Consider the following 21,713-nt stretch of genomic DNA (forward strand, 5'->3'; position numbering starts at 1 on the left):
ACAGCTGGCTCCTAATAGAACAGTACTATTCCTGTCTGTAATGCGGACAATAATAGGACATGTTCTGTTTTTTTGTGGAACGGACATACGGAAACGGAATGCACACGGAATAACTTTAATTTTTTTTGTGGACCCATTGAAATGAATGTTTCCGCATAAGGTCCACAAAATAAAATCAGAACGAACGAGGAAAGAAAATACGTTCATGTGCATGAGCCCTAATTGCGATATGTGACTCACACCCTGTGTTTCCATCCTGGTGAAAGACTCTTGGGGAATATCTATAGCATCAGGTCTCTCCTTCCCCTCCCAGCTCGAACATCACAGATCCAAGCCTGCTTGAAGCCCTGCTAGAAAACTCCTTGTCACGATCAGTGTGGGGGGTAAACTCCACACTGAACACAGGAGGGAAGAGGAATAGTAACTGGGCCTGGAAACTAGGGAAGAAACAGGTCACCTCCTAGACAACCCTAATCTGGGTCCTGACTACCTATCAATATGAATAGACCTTGAAGGTAGGAATATTCATAAGCAGGATACCTAGGCCCTGATTTCCCTATAAGGCCCTAGAATAAGTATAGGACCAGAGACAACCCATTCCTTCCCAGATGGACGAATGGAAGTCTCTGTCTTAGGCCCAGATACAACAACAGGGAATATAACAAATACAGACAAACGCGACACTTAACTTCTGTAGAGATGGAAGAACAGGAACACCAGAGAGGATCTCACACCAGCTCAGCCAAACCCAAATGAAGCTATCAAAGGGTAGAAGTGATGACCTACTGAGCAACAGCTGAGAAAAGGTAAGTAGTCATTAACCCTATCAACACTGAATCAAGAGAAATCAAGAAGGCTGTTAGATTCCTCCACGCTCAGCCAATCTCCTTGATTTCCTCACATCAGTCACCTGAGGGACCGTGACACTCCCACCCTAAGGGCTTATTCAGACGACCGTATCTGTTTTGTGGTTCACAGTTGCGGACAAGAATAGGACATGTTCTATCTATATTGCAGGGCCGTGGAAGAACAGAAGTACTGTGCTGTCCGCATCTTTTGTGAACTCATTGAAATGAATGGGTCTGCATCCATTCTGCAAAATTGCAGAACGGATGCGGACACAAAAATATTGTTTTGTGAATGGGCCAAAGAATTATTGCTGACATCACATCTACAGGGCAGGGTCCAGGAAAATGAGCAGAACACTGCCCTCAGAGGCAAGGTCATCGTTGTGTTTATAGGGCAAAGCCTTACAGGCCTTTAGTGTTGATCGCAAATATTCAAATAGCAATTTTTATCGCGAATATTGTCGACTATCTAGAATATAGTGCTATATCTTCATAATAGCGAATATTCTAGATTTTCTTTCATCAGTACCCATGATCCCTCACTGCTTCTTGCTTGTGGGCCAATGAGAAGGCTGCAATATCTTTGACTTTGGAGTACTATTGATCGCAAATTTTCGTATTGCGAATTTTTTATTGCTAATTTTCCAATTGCCAATTTTTTCGCAATCAAGAAAATAATGACTGGAGATCACGAATTGTCGAATTCACGAATATATGACGAATATTCGCAAAATATTGCAAATTCGAATATTGCCCCTGCCGCTGATCACTGCAGGCCTTGCCACGCCTCAGATGCCAATATGATGTCATCAGGATAGGCAACCAACATAGCGGAAAATGTCATGTGACCGCGATGGCGTGCAGGAAAACGGGGCATTACAGATAATCAATCACTATTAGTAAGTGATAACGTGTTGTGTTCTGTCAATTGATGCTGAAGATTGGGAAACCAGAACCCTGAGAACACCACTGAAATGCATTGATGCCATCCCATTTTTGGCACAAGACAGCCCATATTTTCAGGGATTGTATTGCAAACAGTGGTTGTAAAATTACTGTGCCAAACAATGGATTTGGCTTTGCTCTAAATCTAAGGGCATTATCCTTGCAGCTCCCTAGTGTTCACCCTTTAACCCCTATACAGGGATCAGCACGTTAGTCAAGCAGCAGCACATAGAGCAAAAGGTAAATTAACCCTTGCAGTACTGAAGGGTGAGGTTCAGTTAATATCCCTAATACACACAGAGGAAACCGGCGCCCCGGAATGCTGCAAAGGCTGAAACTGCGACAAACACAGGGTGAGTGAAGCGACGCCAGTACCCGCCCCAGAGCATGAGGCAGCAGGTTATGCCACAAATCTCAATTAGATGTGGATCCCACCACTGGGATCACTTCTATCTCCAGAAGTGGGGTCCATGAAGGGAAGGAAAACGCACCATGCATGCACGACGTCCTCTGCATTCATTACTATTGGACTTCTGAAAACAGCCAAGTGAGTGTGTTATCTTCGGAATTCCCATAGGCGTCAATGGAGAGCATGGCAGCTTTCCTTTCACTTCGGGGAACCTGTTCTGGAGGCGGGACCCGCACCTATTTGACATTTGTGGCATATCCTAGAGATTTTACTGGAAGTACAAGAATTTAGATAGAAAACGTATCCTTGTTTAGGAAGGTGAAGGGGTTAACTGAAGTGTTGTGGAATGCATCCCAATATTTTAAATTAGCAGTCAAAACCTTGTTTTTTTTCAAGACTTCTCCTGATCTCCTGTCATAGAGTTAAACGATAACATTTTGGCTGCCTGCAGGCACCACAAGGGGGAGCTCATTTAATAGGAATTTCAGCTCCTAGTGGATTCTATTACAAATACATACACAGTGAGCTCACAGTGGTGTCATATTTATTTTCATTTATCATTTAACTTTACTACACATCAATTTTACAGAGAGGGTTACCAGACACTTGTGCTTCAGAGCTGGAATCTCCCAGCATTCTCTACACAGGATAATATCTGTATATCGAGCATTTCTGGAAGAGTAGTCTTTACATCGAGCAGTGTAACTCTTCCACTGCATTATAGAAGCTCAGCTAAGTATTATTAGGGGTGTGTCTACCAAGAAGCTTGTTGACTGTTTCCAACAACAACCAGCAAAATGCAGCTCTGGACAAGGAGGTTTCACATACAGCTTTTATTTTTAAAGCCACCACAGTTTTTGATGCAGCTTTTTTATGACAAAACCAGATACAGATCCAGAAGAAATAGATGTACAGTGCTGCCCATAATTGTTCATACCCCTCGCAAATTTTGACTTAAAGTTAATTTTATTCAACCAGCAAGTAATTTTTTGACGGGAAATGACATAGATGTCTCCCAAAAGATAATAAGACGATGTACAAGAGGCATTATTGTGGAAAAAAAACATTTCTCAGCTTTTATTTACATTTGAGCAAAAAGTGTCCAGTCCAAAATTATTCATACCCTTCTCAATAATCAATAGAAAAGCCTTTATTGGCTATTACAGCAATCAAACGCTTCCTATAATTGCAGACCAGCTTTTTGCAGGTCTCCACAGGTATTTTTGCCCATTCATCTTTAGCAATGAGCTCCAAATCTTTCAGGTTGGAGGGTCTTCTTGCCATCAGCCTGATCTTTAGCTCCCTGCACAGATTCTCAATTGGATTCAAGTCCGGACACTGGCTGGGCCACTCCAAAATGTTAATGTTGTTGTCTGCTAACCATTTCACCACTTTTTCTGTGTGTTTTGGGTCATTGTTATGCTGAAATGTCCACTGGTGCCCGAGGCCAAGTTTCTCTGAAGACTGCCTGATGTTGTCGTTGAGAATCCTCATGTATTGCTCTTTTTTCATGGTGCCGTTTACTGTGATTAGGTTCCCTGGTCCATTGGCTGAAAAACCCCCCCAAAGCATTAGGTTCCCACCACCATGTTTGACAGTGGGGATGGTGTTCTTTGTGTTGAAGGCTTCTCCTTTTTTACGCCAAATGAAGGAAACATCATTGTGACCAAACAATTAAATTTTTGTTTTATCTGACCATAACACAGAAGACTAGAAGTCTTCTTCGTTGCCCAGATGAGCTTTTGCAAAGGCCAAGCGATCTTTTGTGTGCCTTATCTGGAGAAGTGGCGTCCTCCTTGGTCTGCATTGGGCAGTGTCCGTTGGATTGTCGGCCTTGAGACATTGCCACCAGCAGAGCCCACATTCACCTAGGATGGCCTTGGTGGTGATCCTTGGATTCTTTTTCACCTCTCTAACTATCCTCCTGGCCAGCACAGGTGTCACTTTTGGCTTCCAACCACGTCCTCTCCAACCACGTCCTCTGAGAATTTCCACAGTGCGGAACATATTGTATTTTTTGCTCAAATGTAAATAAAAGCTGAGAATTTTTTTTCCCCACAATAATGCCTCTTGTACATCGTCTTATTATCTTTTGGGAGACACCTATGTCATTTCCCGTAAAAAAAAATTACTTGCTGGTTGAATAAAATTAACTTTAAGTCAAAATTTGCCAGGGGTATGAATAATTATGGGCAGCACTGTATAAGTCTTAATTTCCACTTTCTCTTGAATTCACTTCCAACTTCTGGCTCGAAGATTGCATAAAATTCTTTTTTCCCCAAAAAATATGGCATGTAGAAAACTGCTCTAACAGGGTGAAACTCAGGATGAGTACATGATTAACGATGCAATGAATATGCAAATTTAGGCCTCCTGCACACAATCATATCCGTTTTTCTGATCCAGAAAACACGGATACTGTCTGTGTGTGTCCCGCATTTTGCAGTCCCGCACATTCCGTCCTATGTTAAAAATGCCTATTCTTCTCTGAAAAAAGGGGAAAGAATAGGACGTGTTCTAGCTTTTTTCCTTGGTCGCGAAATGGACATACTGATGCAGACTGCACACGGTGTGCAGTCCACATCTTCTGCAACCACATTGAAAATGAATGGGTCCACATCTGAACTGCAAAAAATGTGGACCCAAAAATACGGTGGTGTGAATGGACCCTAATTCTGGTGTATTGTGCTATACAGGTCCTTCTAAAAAAATTAGCATATTGTGATAAAGTTCATTATTTTCTGTAATGTACTGATAAACATTAGACTTTCATGTATTTTAGATTCATTACACACCAACTGAAGTAGTTCAAGCCTTTTATTGTTTTGATATTGATGATTTTGGCATACAGCTCATGAAAAAATTAGCATATCATGAAAAGGTTCTCTAAACGAGCTATTAACCTAATCATCTGAATCAACTAATTAACTCTAAACACCTGCAAAAGATTCCTGAGGCTTTTAAAAACTCCCAGCCTGGTTCATTACTCAAAACCGCAATCATGGGTAAGACTGCCGACCTGACTGCTGTCCAGAAGGCCATCATTGTCACACTCAGGCAAGAGGGTAAGACACAGAAAGAAATTTCTGAACGAACAGGCTGTTCCCAGAGTGCTGTATCAAGGCACCTCAGTGGGAAGGAAAAAGTGTGGCAGAAAACGCTGCACAACTAGAAGAGGTGACCGGACCCTGAGGAAGAGTGTGGAGAAGGACCGATTCCAGACCTTGGGGGACCTGCGGAAGCAGTGGACTGAGTCTGGAGTAGAAACATCCAGAGCCACCGTGTACAGGCGTGTGCAGGAAATGGGCTACAGGTGCCGCATTCCCCAGGTCAAGCCACTTTTGAACCAGAAACAGCGGCAGAAGCGCCTGACCTGGGCTACAGAGAAGCAGCACTGGACTGTTGCATGTCATTCGGAAATCAAGGTGCCAGAATCTGGAGGAAGACTGGGGAGAGGGAAATGCCAAAATGCCTGAAGTCCAGTGTCAAGTACCCACAGTCAGTGATGGTCTGGGGTGCCATGTTAGCTGCTGGTGTTGGTCCACTGTGTTTTATCAAGGGCGGGGTCAATGCAGCTAGCTATCAGGAGATTTTGGAGCACTTCATGCTTCCATCTGCTGAAAAGCTTTATGGAGATGAAGATTTCATTTTTCAGCACGACCTGGCACCTGCTCACAGTGCCAAAACCACTGGTAAATGGTTTACTGACCATGGTATTACTGTGCTCAATTGGCCTGCCAACTCTCCTGACCTGAACCCTATAGAGAATCTGTGAGATATTGGGAAGAGAAAGTTGAGAGACGCAAGACACAACACTCTGGATGAGCTTAAGGCCGCTATCGAAGCATCCTGGGCCTCCATAACACCTCAGCAGTGCCACAGGCTGATTGCCTCCATGCCACGCCGCATTGAAGCAGTCATTTCTGCAAAAGGATTCCCGACCAAGTATTGAGTGCATAACTGAACATCATTATTTGAAGGTTGACTTTTTTTGTATTAAAAACACTTTTCTTTTATTGGTCGGATGAAATATGCAAATTTTTTTAGATAGAAAATTTGGGTTTTCATGAGCTGTATGCCAAAATCATCAATATTAAAACAATAAAAGGCTTGAACTACTTCAGTTGTGTGTAATGAATCTAAAATATATGAAAGTCTAATGTTTATCAGTACATTACAGAAAATAATGAACTTTATCACAATATGCTAATTTTTTTAGAAGGACCTGTATCTGTATGCAATGCTGCACTGTCAAAAAGTACCTGCACCAGCAGTGGTCAATAAAGTCCCCAGTTTCCAAGGACATTGGAATATCAGAGCCGTGGAGAGATTTCTGTGGAAAGAAGTTATTTATATCCACCCTGTGGTCCCTAAGAGGGAACTGATAAGAGTAAGCAGATGTCATACCTCACTGGTGTGTGAGAGACGGACTTCAAAGTGCTGTTGTATGCAGAGATACCCTGAAGTCACGCACTCTTCTGGGCTTTATACAGTGAGGAAATCTCATGAGATATACTGCCAAGGAACATCATTCTTCATCTCCTAAGAATTTAATGAGAAATATCTTGACACAATAGACATAGGGGCTCATTCACATGGCCCTCTTCCTTCAGAAACGGGTCCCAAAATAAGTTTCCCCTTGGTAAATGTTTTTGTTCTTCTCTCTTTGGAGATCCCCTGAGGCCCCTTCATTCTCAGAACTGGTGGAGGTGCCAGAGGTCGGACCACCACAGATCAAACAGTGATGGCACGTCCTAGAGATGATATTTCTTTCCCCATACATACATACAATAGTTTTCATGTAATGGAGTTTCCTTGCTGACTTCTGCCACCAGTCCAGTGCTGTTACTGGTGAGATAACTAGGTTGTGGAGTTCTTCCATGCAGTCATATTTTCCTCTTACGGATGTACATTTTTGACAATATACATGTGACATACTGTAACATCACTGCAAATTCAAGGTCAACACAGTCTAGTCATGGGACCACAAGAATTTGGATATTGAAGAATTTGGATTTTTTTTTTTAATTTTTTTGCACATTTTTATAATCCAGAAAGGCACAATTTTTTTCAAAACTGGTTTAAAGGAAATCGGGCTTAGTTGTCCTTAGCAACCAATCACCTTTCATTTCCCAAAGCTCTGAGAAAATGAAAGGTAGAATCTGATTGGTTGCTATGAGCAACTAAGCCAGATTTGCTTTACACCAGTTTTGAAAAAATGTACTCATTCTTCTTCATGGTCGAAGCTCTCTTTTTCTTAGGGTCCATTCAGATGTCTGTGGTTCAGGGTCCGCATACAATTCCTCAATTTTGCGTAACAGGTGCAAACCCATTCATTTAAAAAAAGCTAGAGCATGTCCTTTTCTTGTCCGAAAGTGCAGACAAGAATAGGCATTTCTATCACAGGGTCGGCCATCTGCAGTCTGCAAAATGCGGGATGCACACGGCCGGTATCCATGTTTTGCAGATCCTCAATTTGCGGACGTGTGAATGGACCTTTATGAGGGCTTCAAATTCCCTTTGTCATCACACAGCCATGGATGTTAAATGAAAAATATGTTAGAAGAATACTACCGCCTCCCTGAAAATCACCCTAATTGCAGCTGCAGATCTCCAACCTCTTTAAAAAAAAATGTGGGCCATTTATAATGCTCAACTACGCATATATTGCAACAATTAGATGCGCCACAATCTGCCATTTCTCCCCAGTCAGTCCAGGTCTAAAAAAGTGGGCGTGGTGTGGGCGGGGAAGGGGACGGGCAGACCCGTCTCATTTACCATTTTCTACGCCTGTTTCAGGCATAGAAAAAATGTCTAAATGTAAGCCAGCTCGGAAGCTGTCTAACATTTAGAACTGGCAGAGGATCCGCTGAGGTTATGAAGAAGCCGGCTCCTCTTCATAACTTCGCGTAACCACCTTCAGCTTAGCGGTTTTTATTAAGACCGGTGTCTAAAATGCCAGTCTTAATAAATGTTCCCCATAAAGTGTAGTATAAAAATTTATGGTCTGTGGGTTCCTCATAATGCCTACGATAGTGACTAATCTCATGCAGTTTAAATTTTACACTGACATACCGCTGCACAATTCCAAATAATACTTGTTGTACGAGTGTGGCCAGATGGGAGTAATAATACAGAGAGTTTTGACGCTCCCTGGGCCGTTTGGTAATGGGAAGGGTGGACCTTTTTAACCGCTCCAGCGCTATTTTACTATGCATTCTGTATTCAGAATGCTATTATTTTCCCTTATAACCATGTTATAAGGGAAAATAATACAATCTACAGAACACCGATCCCAAGCCCGAACTTCTGTGAAGAAGTTCGGGTACCAAACATGCCGATTTTTCTCACGCGAGTGCAAAACGCATTACAACGTTTTGCACTTGCACGGAAAAATCGCGCATGTTCCTGCAACGCACCCGCACCTTTTCCCGCAATGCCCGTCTGAAAGAGGCCTTAGAGTTAACAGGCACAATTGTCTTCTTCCACTGCACTTCTCTAGATGACTAGTATAAGCATCCAGGAATAGGGGATGCAACACTTTTTTTTCCTATGCAATGCACTGTGATGCAACGTCAGACTAAGGCCTCATGCACACAACAGTTTTTTTTCACGGTCCGCAGAAACGGGGTCCGTGGGTCCGTGATCCGTGACCGTTTTTTCGTCCGTGGGTCTTCCTTGATTTTTGGAGGATCCACGGACATAAAAAAAAAGTCGTTTTGGTGTCCGCCTGGCCGTGCGGAGCCAAACGGATCCGTCCTGAATTACAATGCAAGTCAATGGGGACGGATCCGTTTGATGTTGACACAATATGGTGCCATTTCAAACGGATCCGTCCCCATTGACTTTCAATGTAAAGTCTGGAGTTCTTTTATACCATCGGATTGGAGTTTTCTCCAATCCGATGGTATATTTTAACTTGAAGCGTCCCCATCACCATGGGAACGCCTCTATGTTAGAATATACTGTCGGATATGAGCTACTTCGTGAACCTCAGATCCGACAGTATATTCTAACACAGAGGCGTTCCCATGGTGATGGGGACGCTTCAGGTTAGAATACACTACAAACTTTGTACAAGACTGCCCCCTTCTGCCTGGCAGCACCCGATCTCTTACTGGGGGATATGATAGCACAATTAACCCCTTTAGGTGCGGCACCTAAAGGGGTTAATTGTACTATCATATTCCCCTGTAGGAGATCAGGCCTGCCAGGCAGCAGGGGGCAGCCCCCCCCCCTCCCCAGTTTGAATATCGTTGGTGGCACAGTGTGCCAACCACCATCGGCCCCCCCCTCCCTCCCTCTATTGTATTAAATCGTTGGTGGCACAGTGTGCCAACCACCATCGGCCCCCCTCCCTCCCTCTATTGTATTAAATCGTTGGTGGCACAGTGTGCCAACCACCATCGGCCCCCCTCCCTCCCTCTATTGTATTAAATCGTTGGTGGCACAGTGTGCCAACCACCATCGCCCCCCCCCCCTCCCTCTATAGCAGTAACATTGGTGGCAGTGTGCGGTCTCAACAGTAGAAGATTCATACTTACCGGCTTGCTGCTGTGATGTCTGTGTCCGGCCGGGAGCTCCTCCTACTGGTAAGTGAAAGGTCTGTGCGGCGCATTGCTAAAGAACTGTCACTTACCAGTAGGAGGAGCTCCCGGCCGTTCACAGACATCGCAGCAGCAAGCAGGTAAGTATGAATCTTCTACTGTTGAGACCGCACACTGCCACCAATGTTACTGCTATAGAGGGAGGGGGGGGGGTGGCGGGGGGGGGGCGATGGTGGTTGGCACACTGTGCCACCAACGATTTAATACAATAGAGGGAGGGAGGGGGGCCGATGGTGGTTGGCACACTGTGCCACCAACGATTTAATACAATAGAGGGAGGGAGGGGGGGCGATGGTGGTTGGCACACTGTGCCACCAACGATATTCAAACTGGGGAGGGGGGGGGGTCTGCCCCCTGCTGCCTGGCAGCCCTGATCTCTTACAGGGGAGTATGATAGTACAATTAACCCCTTTAGGTGCCACACCTGAAGGGGTTAATTGTGCTATCATATCCCCCCTGTAAGAGATCGGGTGCTGCCAGGCAGCAGGGGGCAGTCTTGTACAAAGTTTGCAGTGTATTCTAACTAGAAGCGTCCCCATCACCATGGGAACGCTTCTGTGTTAGAATATACTGTCGGAAATGAGTTTTCACGAAGTGAAAACTTAGATCAGAAAAAGCTTTTATGCAGACGGATCTTCGGATCCGTCTGTATGAAAGCAACCTACGGCCACGGATCACGGACACGGATGCCAATCTTGTGTGCATCCGTGTTCTTTCACGGACCCATTGACTTGAATGGGTCCGTGAACCGTTGTCCGTCAAAAAAATAGGACAGGTCATATTTTTTTGACGGACAGGATACACGGATCACGGCCTCGGCTGCAAAACGGTGCATTTTACGATTTTTCCACGGACCCATTGAAAGTCAATGGGTCCGCGAAAAAAACGGCACAACGGCCACGGATGCACACAACGGTCGTGTGCATGAGGCCAAAGTTCTACACATTTTTGGACAGGTTGTCGTATTCACAATATGCGTTTCCACAAATGTCCTCTGTGGTATGTGGATAATTTCCCTAAGAAGATGGACAATCTGCTCCTCAGGTGTGTCCAGGCACCATAAGACTTATTTTCCCATACATGAGGCTATGGAGACTCAAAGCTCCTTTTCAGGCAGCATTTGTCCATAGGATTTAAAGAGTAACTGTCATATTTTTTATTTTATTTTTTGCTAGTTTATTAGAGCTAGGCATGTATACTGCTGAGTTAGTCTGCCAATAATTGTCAAAAGAGCTGTATTTACCTTATAATAACAGCTTTCATTAATGTCCTCTGTGCCTTTCCACTGCTCCCTTAAAATACAGTTGCTATGGCTTGTCTGTCTCTGGCTAAGAAGATGGAGGGGCGGTCCTTCACACTGCATGCCTGCATTAGGCTTCAGAGTGAGGAGGTGTGTCTCTCAGTAATCCAATCTGATTGGCTGGCATGGAGCTGCTGGCTACAGCAAGTGTGTATGGGAAGTGAGGAAAAGCAGTTTTGGCCTCAGATAACTGGCAGAGGAGCCATCTTGAGAAGGTCCTCATATTCTAAATGATTAAACAGCCATAACTAAGGGCAAAACTCAAGGAAAACAGTGGCATGTGAAGAAACTAAAGATTGTGTTATGCATAATGCTGCTGCAGCAGTAACATATGCTAAAGTTGATTATTTTTTTAAATGAAAACATAACAGTTACCGTTTAATAAAAGCCCCCAGTGGTCCAGTGGATTCCTTCTAACGCTGAAGATAGACTACAGCAGTCATGTGCCATATACCGGCACGTCACCAAAGCAGTTTGTAAACAAGCAGCAGCAGGAGGGCTGGATCGGCACCAGAGAAATCACCGCTGGAGGAGAAGAGAAGTAATAGTAAAGTAATAGCATCCTTTAATTTTAGTCCATTTGGGGGATTGTCTGAGATTTTTTTTATTATATCAGTAGACCTTTTTATGTTCTTGGCTGGTTTGGGGTCTGTATTAGGACTCATGCACACAAACTTATTTTTTTCTGTGTCTGTTCTGTTGTTTTTGCAGCCTGTATGTGGACCATTCAATTCAATGAGGCCGCAAAAAAAAAAAAAAAAGAATGTGTCCTATTATTGTCCACATTACGGACAAGGATAGTACTGTTCTATTGGGGGCTGGCCTTTCCGTTCCTCAAAATGCTGAATGCACAAGGCCGGTGTCTGTGTTTTGCGGATTTGCAATATACACACCGCAAACGGTGTGCATGAGTCCTTAATAGATGTGATCTGGGGTTTGTGTCGATGGGTGGGTTTGGTCTAGGATTGGTTTAAAGTGGGGTTTGCATTTCTTTGGAGGATGTCTGATCTCGGGTTCATATTCACTTTAGGGTTCTGATCTGGTGTGTATATTTATTTTGGTTGTTTGTTGTATGGTTTGTGATAGTTCACAGGGTCCATATTCATTTTGGGGTATGATATGATGAAGGAGACATATCTATTAGTTATTCAAATTCTGTAAATTGCGGCCACTTGCAGGCATACAAAAATTTTGCGCACCGTGTATGATGCTATTTTGAATGTTATGGCAAGTATACTTTAATGTGAACATAACAGATTTTTTTACAGACTGCTGTTATCCACTATAGAACTACAAGCGTGATGGTGGTTTATAAATAAATGTAACATGAAGTCACATCAGCAAGATAAGCTACAGTTACATTTTTGCCTGTATGTATGTACAATAGGCCATATGTATCTTCTAGAGCAGACTACATTCTCTGTACATAGTTATATGGGACACACAGTCTCCATAACAAACAGCAAACACATGTATTACATTATACGTGTTCCCTGGACACATTATACTGTATATTATTCATACTTAAAGGGTAAATGCTGCATGAAATCATTAATTCCTGTTTTGTGACTGTGCCACCTAGTGGACAGAAGTGGAATGCAGTAAAGCCACATGGAGGTTTTGATCCAGCCCGGACTGGGATTAAAAAGCAGCCCTGGCACATAATCACCACCTACCCACAAACAAATTTTCTCTTTCCTCTATTGCAGCGAATTTTGCTTTATTTGGCCACATCAGTAATAGGTAAACCATAGCACAAGAAAGACAATAAAAGTGGAACATATAAACACTAGAGTTGAGCGGACACCTGGATGTTCGGGTTCGAGAAGTTCGGCCGAACTTCCTGGAAATGTTCGGGTTCGGGATCCGAACCCGATCCGAACTTCGTCCCGAGCCCGAACCCCATTGAAGTCAATGGGGACCCAAACTTTTCAGCACTAAAAAGGCTGTAAAACAGCCCAGGAAAGGGCTAGAGGGCTGCAAAAGGCAGCAACATGTAGGTAAATCCCCTGCAAACAAATGTGGATAGGGAAATGAATTAAAATAAAAAAAAATAAAAAAAAATTAACCAATATCAATTGGAGAGAGGTCCCATAGCAGAGAATCTGGCTTCACGTCACCCACCACTGGAACAGTCCATTCTCAGATATTTAGGCCCCGGCACCCAGGCAGAGGAGAGAGGTCCTGTAACAGAGAATCTGTCTTCATGTCAGCAGAGAATTAGTCTGCATGTCATAGCAGAGAATCAGGCTTCACGTCACCCAACATTGGAACAGTCCATTGGCATATATTTAGGCCCTGGCACCCAGGCAGAGGAGAGAGGTCCCATAACACAGAATCTGGCTTCATGTCAGCAGAGAATCAGTCTTCATATCATAGCAGAGAATCAGGCTTCACGTCACCCACCACTGTAACAGTCCATTGTCATAAATTTAGGCTCAGGCAGAGGAGAGAGGTCCCATAACACAGAATCTGTCTTCATGTCAGCAGAGAATCAGTCTTCATGTCATAGCAGAGAATCAGGCTTCACGTCAGCCACCACTGCAACAGTCCATTGTCAGATATTTAGGCCCAGCACCCAGGCAGAGGAGAGAGGTCCCATAACACAGAATCTGTCTTCATGTCAGCAGAGAATCAGTCTGCATGTCATAGCAGAGAATCAGGCTTCACGTCAGCCACCACTGCAACAGTCCATTGTCAGATATTTAGGGCCAGCACCCGGGCAGAGGAGAGAGGTCCCATAACACAGAATCTGGCTTCATGTCACCAGAGAATCAGTCTTCATGTCATAGCATAGAATCAGGTTTCACGTCACCCACCACTGTAACAGTCCATTATCATAAATTTAGGCCCCGGCACCCAGGCAGAGGAGAGAGGTCCCATAACACAGAATCTGGCTTCATGTCAGCAGATAATCAGTCTTCATATCATAGCAGAGAATCAGGCTTCACGTCACCCACCACTGTAACAGTCCATTGTCATATATTTAGGCCCCGGCACCCAGGCAGAGGAGAGAGGTCCCATAACACAGAATCTGGCTTCATGTCACCAGAGAATCAGTCTTCATGTCATAGCAGAGAATCAGGCTTCACATCAGCCACCACTGCAACAGTCCATTGGCATATATTTAGGCCCAGCACACAGGCAGAGGAGAGAGGTCCCGTAACAGAGAATCTGTCTTCATGTCAGCAGAGAATTAGTCTGCATGTCATAGCAGAGAATCAGGCTTCACGTCAGCCACCACTGCAACAGTCCATTGGCATATATTTAGGCCCAGCACACAGGCAGAGGAGAGAGGTCCCGTAACAGAGAATCTGTCTTCATGTCAGCAGAGAATTAGTCTGCATGTCATAGCAGAGAATCAGGCTTCACGTCAGCCACCACTGCAACAGTCCATTGGCATATATTTAGGCCCAGCACCCAGGCAGAGGAGAGAGGTCCCGTAACAGAGAATTTGTCTTCATGTCAGCAGAGAATTAGTCTGCATGTCATAGCAGAGAATCAGGCTTCACGTCACCCAACATTGGAACAGTCCATTGGCATATATTTAGGCCCCGGCACCCAGACAGAGGAGAGGTTCATTCAACTTTGGGTAGCCTCGCAATATAATGGTAAAATGAAAATAAAAATAGGATTGAATGAGGAAGTGCCCTGGAGTACAATAATATATGGTTAAGGGGAGGTAGTTAATGTCTAATCTGCACAAGGGATGGACAGGTCCTGTGGGATCCATGCCTGGTTCATTTTTATGAACGTCAGCTTGTCCACATTGGCTGTAGACAGGCGGCTGCGTATGTCTGTAATGACGCCCCCTGCCGTGCTGAATACACGTTCAGACAAAACGCTGGCCGCCGGGCAGGCCAGCACCTCCAAGGCATAAAAGGCTAGCTCTGGCCACGTGGACAATTTAGAGACCCAGAAGTTGAATGGGGCCGAACCATTAGTCAGTACGTGGAGGGGTGTGCACACGTACTGTTCCACCATGTTAGTGAAATGTTGCCTCCTGCTAACACGTTGCGTATTAGGTGGTGGTGCAGTTAGCTGTGGCATGTTGACAAAAGTTTTCCACATCTCTGCCATGCTAACCCTGCCCTCAGAGGAGCTGGCCGTGACACAGCTGCCTTGGCGACCTCTTGCTCCTCCTCTGCCTTGGCCTTGGGCTTCCACTTGTTCCCCTGTGACATTTGGGAATGCTCTCAGTAGCGCATCTACCAACGTGCGCTTGTACTCGCGCATCTTCCTATCACGCTCCAGTGCAGGAAGTAAGGTGGGCACATTGTCTTTGTACCGTAGATCCAGCAGGGTGGCAACCCAGTAGTCCGCACACGTTAAAATGTGGGCAACTCTGCTGTTGTTGCGCAGGCACTGCAGCATCTAGTCGGTCATGTGTGCCAGGCTGCCCAGGGGTAAGGACAAGCTGTCCTCTGTGGGAGGCGTATCGTCATCGTCCTGCCTTTCCCCCCAGCCACGCACCAGTGATGGGCCCGAGCTGCGTTGGGTGCCACCCCGCTGTGACCAACCTCATCCTCCTCCACCTCCTCCTCATCCTCGTCCTCCTCGTCCTCCAGTAGTGGGCCCTGGCTGGCCACACTTGTACCTGGCCTCTGCTGTTGCAAAAAACCTCCCTCTGAGTCACTTCGAAGAGACTGGCCTGAAAGTGCTAAAAATGACCCCTCTTCCTCCTCCTCCTTCTCCTGGGCCACCTCCTCTTCCATCATCGCCCTAAGTGTTTTCTCAAGGAGACATAGAAGTGGTATTGTAACGCTGATAACGGCGTCATCGCCACTGGCCATGTTGGTGGAGTACTCGAAACAGCGCAACAGGGCACACAGGTCTCGCATGGAGGCCCAGTCATTGGTGGTGAAGTGGTGCTGTTCCGCAGTGCGACTGACCCATGCGTGCTGCAGCTGAAACTCCACTATGGCCTGCTGCTGCTCACACAGTCTGTCCAGCATGTGCAAGGTGGAGTTCCACCTGGTGGGCACGTCGCATATGAGGCGGTGAGCGGGAAGGCCGAAGTTACGCTGTAGCGCAGACAGGCGAGCAGCGGCAGGATGTGAAGGCCGGAAGCGTGAACAGACGGCCCGCACTTTATGCAGCAGCTCTGACATGTCGGGGTAGTTGTGAATGAACTTCTGCACCACCAAATTCAGCACATGCGCCAGGCAAGGGATGTGCGTCAAACCGGCTAGTCCCAGAGCTGCAACGAGATTTCGCCCATTATCGCACACCACCAGGCCGGGCTTAAAGCTCACCGGCAGCAACCACTCGTCGGTCTGTTGTTCTATACCACGCCACAACTCCTGTGCGGTGTGGGGCCTGTCCCCCAAACATATGAGTTTCAGAATGGGCTGCTGACGTTTACCCCGGGCTGTGCTGAAGTTGGTGGTGAAGGTGTGTGGCTGACTGGATGAGCAGGTGGAAGAAGAGGAGGAGGAAGCCGAGAAGGAGGAGGTGGCAACAGGAGGCAAAGAATGTTGCCCTGCGATCCTTGGCGGCGGAAGGACGTGCGCCAAACAGCTCTCCGCCTGGGGCCCAGCTGCCACTACATTTACCCAGTGTGCAGTTAGGGAGATATAGCGTCCCTGGCCGTGCTTACTGGTCCACGTATCTGTGGTTAGGTGGACCTTGCTACAGATGGCGTTGCGCAGTGCACACTTGATTTTATCGGATACTTGGTTGTGCAGGGAAGGCACGGCTCGCTTGGAGAAGTAGTGCCAGCTGGGAACAACATACTGTGGGACAGCAAGCGACATGAGCTGTTTGAAGCTGTCTGTGTCCACCAGCCTAAATGACAGCATTTCATAGGCCAGTAGTTTAGAAATGCTGGCATTCAGGGCCAGGGATCGAGGGTGGCTAGGTGGGAATTTACGCTTTCTCTCAAATGTTTGTGAGATGGAGAGCTGAACGCTGCCGTGTGACATGGTTGAGATGCTTGGTGACGGAGGTGGTGGTGGTGTTGGTGGTACATCCCCTGTTTGCTGGGCGGCAGGTGCCAACATTCCTCCAGAGGCGGAGGAAGAGGCGGAGGCGGCAGCAGCAGAAGAGGCCGAGGCGGCAGCAGCAGAAGAGGCCGAGGCGGCAGCAGCAGAAGAGGTAGCAGGGGGAGCCTGAGTGACTTCCTTGTTTTTAAGGTGTTTACTCCACTGCAGTTCATGCTTTGCATGCAGGTGCCTGGTCATGCAGGTTGTGCTAAGGTTCAGAACGTTAATGCCTCGCTTCAGGCTCTGATGGCATAGCGTGCAAACCACTCGGGTCTTGTCGTCAGCACATTGTTTGAAGAAGTGCCATGCCAGGGAACTCCTTGAAGCTGCCTTTGGGGTGCTCGGTCCCAGATGGCGGCGGTCAGTGGCAGGCGGAGTCTCTTGGCGGCGGGTGTTCTGCTTTTGCCCACTGCTCCCTCTTTTGCTACGCTGTTGGCTCGGTCTCACCACTGCCTCTTCCTCCGAACTGTGAAAGTCAGTGGCACGACCTTCATTCCATGTGGGGTCTAGGACCTCATCGTCCCCTGCATCGTCTTCCACCCAGTCTTGATCCCTGACCTCCTGTTCAGTCTGCACACTGCAGAAAGACGCAGCAGTTGGCACCTGTGTTTCGTCATCATCAGAGACATGCTGAGGTGGTATTCCCATGTCCTCATCATCAGGAAACATAAGTGGTTGTGCGTCAGTGCATTCTATGTCTTCCACCGCTGGGGAAGGGCTAGGTGGATGCCCTTAGGAAACCCTGCCAGCAGAGTCTTCAAACAGCATAAAAGAGTGCTGCATAACTTGAGGCTCAGACAGTTTCCCTGATATGCATGGGGGTGATGTGACAGACTGATGGGGTTGGTTTTCAGGCGCCATCTGTGCGCTTTCTGCAGAAGACTGGGTGGGAGATAATGTGAACGTGCTGGATCCACTGTCGGCCACCCAATTGACTAATGCCTGTACCTGCTCAGGCCTTACCATCCTTAGAACGGCATTGGGCCCCACCATATATCGCTGTAAATTCTGGCGGCTACTGGGACTTGAGGTAGTTGGTACACTAGGACGTGTGGATGTGGCAGAACGGCCACGTCCTCTCCCAGCACCAGAGGGTCCACTAACACCACCACGACCATGTCCACGTCCGCGTCCCTTACTAGATGTTTTCCTCATTGTTATCGTTCACCACAACAACTAAAATATTATTTGGCCCAATGTATTGAATTCAAATTCAGGCCTTTTTTTACAGACACCTAACACTATCTGGCTATCTATTTAGGTACCGTATTACACTAATACAGGCACAGCAGTAACCACCGATTTAGCTGACTATGAATTTGAGGCCTAGTATTTAGGCGCTGGGTGACAGGTATACGTTTTACGGACAGAATTAGACTGGGATATGCACAGTAGCGTGTGTGTGAAGTTATTCAGAATGACCCTATGTGCACCTTGAATCTGATATACCCTTTTAGGGATAAATTTAAAGTAGGCCTGATACAGCAGAAACCACTAAATTAGGAAATTGCTAAATTGGGAATTGTATTTCAACCCAGAACAAAAAATGTGCTTTGACGGACACTAAATAACTTGCCCAGCCACAACAGTACAGCAGTAACGACGGATTTAGCAGGATATAAATTTGAGGCCTAGTATTTAGGCGCTGGGTGACAGGTATACGTTTTAAGGACAGAATTAGACTTGGAAATGCGCAGTAGCGTGTGTGTGAAGTTATTCAGAATTACCCTATGTGCACCTTGAATCTGATATACCCTTTTAGGGATAGATTTAAAATAGCTCTGATACAGCAGAAACCAATAAATTAGGAAATTGCTAAATTGGGAATTGTATTTCAACCCAGAACAAAAAATGTGCTTTGACGGACACTAAATAACTTGCCCAGCCACAACAGTACAGCGGTAACGACAGATTTAGCGGGATATAAATTTGAGGCCTAGTATTTAGGCGCTGGGTGACAGGTATACGTTTTACGGACAGAATTAGACTTGGAAATGCACAGTAGCGTGTGTGTGAAGTTATTCAGAATGACCCTATGTGCACCTTGAATCTGATATACCCTTTTAAGGATAAATTTAAAGTAGGCCTGATACAGCAGAAACCACTAAATTAGGAAATTGCTAAATTGGGAATTGTATTTCAACCCAGAACAAAAAATGTGCTTTGACGGGCACTAAATAACTTGCCCAGCCACAGCAGTACAGCAGTAACGACAGATTTAGCAGGATATAAATTTGAGGCCTAGTATTTAGGCGCTGGGTGACAGGTATAGGTTTACTGACAGAATTAGACTTGGAAATGCACAGTAGCATGTGTGTGAAGTTATTCAGAATGACCCTATGTGCACCTTGAATCTGATATACCCTTTTAGGGATAGATTTAAAATTGCTCTGATACAGCAGAAACCAATAAATTAGGAAATTGCTAAATTGGGAATTGTATTTTAACCCAGAACAAAAAATGTGCTTTGACGGACACTAAATAACTTGCCCAGCCACAACAGTACAGCAGTAACGACAGATTTAGCAGGATATAAATTTGAGGCCTAGTATTTAGGCGCTGGGTGACAGGTATAGGTTTACTGACAGAATTGGGATATAGCCAAAAAATAACCACACTATTGATGGTTAAATGCACTTGGTGTGACAGCTTGACCAACCACACTACTGAGGGTTAAATGCACTTGGTGACAGGCGCAGGCTGCCCCTGATTTAGTATATGGCCAAAAAATAAACAGACTATTGCTGGTTAAATGCACTTGGTGTGACAGCTTCACCCTGATGTAGGATTTAGCCAAAAAACAACCACACCATTGAGGGTTAAATGCACTTGGTGACAGCTTGCCCCTGATGTAGTATATGGACAAAAAATAAACAGACTATTGCTGGTTAAATGCACTTGGTGTGACAGCTTCACCCTGATGTAGGATTTAGCCAAAAAACAACCACACCATTGAGGGTTAAATGCACTTGGTGACAGGCGCAGCTTTCCCCTGATGTAGTATATGGCCAAAAAAATAACCAGACTATTGTTGGTTAAATGCACTTGGTGTGACAGATTCACACTGATGTAGGAATTAGCCAAAAAACAACCACACCATTAAGGGTTAAATGCACTTAGTCGCAGCTTGTGCTGGCACACCACAAGACACAAAATGGCCGCCGATCACCCCAGAAAAAAGTGACTGACAAACGGTCTGGGCAGCCTAAAAACAGTGAGCAATTGAGTATCAGCAGCTCAATGATTCACAGCTGCAGATCGATCAATTAATCAAGTCCTTTGGAGGAGTTAATCTGCCTAATCTCGCCCTACTGTCGCAGCCTCAACCTCTCCCTATGCTGATCAGAGCAGAGTGACGGGCGGCGCTATGTGACTCCAGCTTAAATAGAGGCTGGGTCACATGGTGCTCTGGCCAATCACAGCCATGCCAATAGTAGGCATGGCTGTGATGGCCTCTTGGGGCAAGTAGTATGACGCTTGTTGATTGGCTGCTTTGCAGCCTTTCAAAAAGCGCCAAGAAAGCGACGAACACCGAACCCGAACCCAGACTTTTACGAAAATGTCCGGGTTCGGGTCCGTGTCACGGACACCCCAAAATTCGGTACGAACCCGAACTATACAGTTCGGGTTCGCTCATCCCTAATAAACACCCAATCGTATGGTCAATGACAGGCACTATCCACAATACAATACAGCTCAAAATAGCACCAAACAAATACCAAAGTGCAGCACAAAATACCTCCTCAGCAGTGGCAAACAAATACCACAGCATAGTGCAAAATACATTCCCAGAAAGGCAATATACCAAAGTAAAATAACAAAATACCTCCCATAAATGCAATATACCAGAGTAAAAGCACAAAATATCTCACCAAGCAAGGCCAAACAAATACCACAGTGCATCAAAAAAATACCTCAACAGAAGTACCAAATACCACACTACAGCATAAAATACCTCCCCGGCAATGCCAAATACCGCAGTGCATCACAAAATACCTCAACAGAAGCACCAAATACCACACTACAGCATAAAATACCTCCCCGGCAATGCCAAACAAATACCACAGTGCATCACAAAATACCTCAACAGAAGTACCAAATACCACACTACAGCATAAAATACCTCCCCGGCAATGCCAAACAAATACCACAGTGCATCACAAAATACCTCAACAGAAGTACCAAATACCATAGTGCATCATCACTGGCTGCAGAATTGTCACCTTTCTCACCCCTCCACAACTGGCAGCAGCTTTATGCTCCTGGACAACCCTCACCCACTGGCAGCAGCCTTGTCTGCATCCCACCCCTATCTCTCAGGCAGTAGTATTCTTCCACGTTTCATTCCTTCACTGACAGAAGCAGTATACACTTCTCCAAACCTACCCAACTATCAGCAGCATTGTCCACCTTGCTGTCACGGAATGTGTACAGGTAACAAGGCAAAACAACATGCATAAAAGGCTAAGGAACAAAAGGGAGACGCCTGTAGAAGACCTGGCACTTTCCCTGGCTGCTCAGCCTATGCATAGATCCGAATGGTGGAGGTATGCATATCCACGTACCTTGACTATATAACCCCTGAGCACCCTACAATAGTGAGGGGACACGACCACCGGC

The 21,713-nt window shown here is 45.7% G+C and overlaps 1 long non-coding RNA gene across 1 annotated transcript in view; it reads left to right on the forward strand.

The window, feature by feature from the left end:
• The first annotated feature begins 11,447 nt into the window (after positions 1-11,447).
• The window catches only part of LOC122926492, a 33,959-nt gene continuing 23,693 nt past the window's right edge, over positions 11,448-21,713 (forward strand). The window contains exon 1 of the long non-coding RNA XR_006387676.1: positions 11,448-11,661. This is a non-coding gene — a long non-coding RNA (uncharacterized LOC122926492). The remainder of the gene's footprint in view (positions 11,662-21,713) is intronic.

Source organism: Bufo gargarizans, chromosome 2, assembly GCF_014858855.1.
Source record: "Bufo gargarizans isolate SCDJY-AF-19 chromosome 2, ASM1485885v1, whole genome shotgun sequence".
Classification (NCBI taxonomy): domain Eukaryota; kingdom Metazoa; phylum Chordata; class Amphibia; order Anura; family Bufonidae; genus Bufo; species Bufo gargarizans.